The sequence below is a fragment of the Rhamphochromis longiceps genome, linkage group LG13, assembly GCF_057381845.1.
Source record: "Rhamphochromis longiceps isolate RC_006_pf linkage group LG13, R_longiceps_female_GT1.1, whole genome shotgun sequence".
NCBI lineage: Eukaryota > Metazoa > Chordata > Actinopteri > Cichliformes > Cichlidae > Rhamphochromis > Rhamphochromis longiceps.
Genome location: NC_140569.1, coordinates 35,834,221 through 35,836,720, shown reverse-complemented (window position 1 = coordinate 35,836,720; position 2,500 = coordinate 35,834,221).

Genomic DNA, 2,500 nt, shown 5'->3' with positions numbered 1-2,500 from the left:
TTCTCGTGCCTATGGTACAACAACTTTTCGCCGTGCCCCTGGTACACCGCTCAGTAGCACTTTGCCACACAAACTCTCCTCGTGCCTATGGTACGACAACTTTTCTCGTGCCTATGGTACAACAACTTTCCTCCGTGCCCCTGGTACGACAGCTTTTCTCGTGCCTATGGTACAACAACTTTTCTCGTGCCTATGGTACAACAACCTTTCCCCGTGCCCCTGGTACACTGCGCAGAAACTCTTTGCCACACACACACACACCACTCGTGCCTATGGTACGACAACAGGCCCCGGGGACCTACATCGCACCTTGCTCTTGCCTCCCTTACAGCTGAAAAAGGTCCATGCCTGTGCCCTGGCCCTGCTGAAATTCCCTCTCCATTTAGCCGAGGCAGTGAGTCGGCCTCCTGTCTCCCTTTACGGTCGAAAAAGATGTGCTCCTGGGCGCGCTGGCCCTGCTGCTACTCACATCGGGCATGGACCTGGACCTCCAGCAGGCCCCGGGGACCTACATCGCACCTTGCTCTTGCCTCCCTTACAGCTGAAAAAGGTCCATGCCTGTGCCCTGGCCCTGCTGAAATTCCCTCTCCATTTAGCCGAGGCAGTGAGTCGGCCTCCTGTCTCCCTTTACGGTCGAAAAAGATGTGCTCCTGGGCGCGCTGGCCCTGCTGCTACTCACATCGGGCATGGACCTGGACCTCCAGCAGGCCCCGGGGACCTACATCGCACATTGCTCTTCCCTCCCTTACAGCTGAAAAAGGTCCATGCCTGTGCCCTGGCCCTGCTGAAATTCCCTCTGCATTTAGCCGAGGCAGTGAGTCGGCCTCCTGTCTCCCTTTACGGTCGAAAAAGATGTGCTCCTGGGCGCGCTGGCCCTGCTGCTACTCACATCGGGCATGGACCTGGACCTCCAGCAGGCCCCGGGGACCTACATCGCACCTTGCTCTTGCCTCCCTTACAGCTGAAAAAGGTCCATGCCTGTGCCCTGGCCCTGCTGAAATTCCCTCTGCATTTAGCCGAGGCAGTGAGTCGGCCTCCTGTCTCCCTTTACGGTCGAAAAAGATGTGCTCCTGGGCGCGCTGGCCCTGCTGCTACTCACATCGGGCATGGACCTGGACCTCCAGCAGGCCCCGGGGACCTACATCGCACCTTGCTCTTGCCTCCCTTACAGCTGAAAAAGGTCCATGCCTGTGCACTGGCCCTGCTGAAATTCCCTCTCCATTTAGCCGAGGCAGTGAGTCGGCCTCCTGTCTCCCTTTACGGTCGAAAAAGATGTGCTCCTGGGCGCGCTGGCCCTGCTGCTACTCACATCGGGCATGGACCTGGACCTCCAGCAGGCCCCGGGGACCTACATCACACCTTGCTCTTGCCTCCCTTGCAGCTGAAAAAGGTCCATGCCTGTGCCCTGGCCCTGCTGAAATTCCCTCTGCATTTAGCCGAGGCAGTGAGTCGGCCTCCTGTCTCCCTTTACGGTCGAAAAAGATGTGCTCCTGGGCGCGCTGGCCCTGCTGCTACTCACATCGGGCATGGACCTGGACCTCCAGCAGGCCCCGGGGACCTACATCGCACCTTGCTCTTGCCTCCCTTACAGCTGAAAAAGGTCCATGCCTGTGCCCTGGCCCTGCTGAAATTCCCTCTGCATTTAGCCGAGGCAGTGAGTCGGCCTCCTGTCTCCCTTTACGGTCGAAAAAGATGTGCTCCTGGGCGCGCTGGCCCTGCTGCTACTCACATCGGGCATGGACCTGGACCTCCAGCAGGCCCCGGGGACCTACATCGCACCTTGCTCTTGCCTCCCTTACAGCTGAAAAAGGTCCATGCCTGTGCACTGGCCCTGCTGAAATTCCCTCTCCATTTAGCCGAGGCAGTGAGTCGGCCTCCTGTCTCCCTTTACGGTCGAAAAAGATGTGCTCCTGGGCGCGCTGGCCCTGCTGCTACTCACATCGGGCATGGACCTGGACCTCCAGCAGGCCCCGGGGACCTACATCACACCTTGCTCTTGCCTCCCTTGCAGCTGAAAAAGGTCCATGCCTGTGCCCTGGCCCTGCTGAAATTCCCTCTCCATTTAGCCGAGGCAGTGAGTCGGCCTCCTGTCTCCCTTTACGGTCGAAAAAGATGTGCTCCTGGGCGCGCTGGCCCTGCTGCTACTCACATCGGGCATGGACCTGGACCTCCAGCAGGCCCCGGGGACCTACATCACACCTTGCTCTTGCCTCCCTTACAGCTGAAAAAGGTCCATGCTTTTGCCCTGGCCCTTCTGAAATTCCCTCTCCATTTAGCCGAGGCAGTGAGTCGGCCTCCTGTCTCCTTTACGGTCGAAAAAGATGTGCTCCTGGGCGCGCTGGCCCTGCTGCTACTCACATCGGGCATGGACCTGGACCTCCAGCAGGCCCCGGGGACCTACATCACACCTTGCTCTTGCCTCCCTTACAGCTGAAAAGGTCCATGCTTTTGCCCTGGCCCTTCTGAAATTCCCTCTCCATTTAGCCGAGGCAGTGAGTCG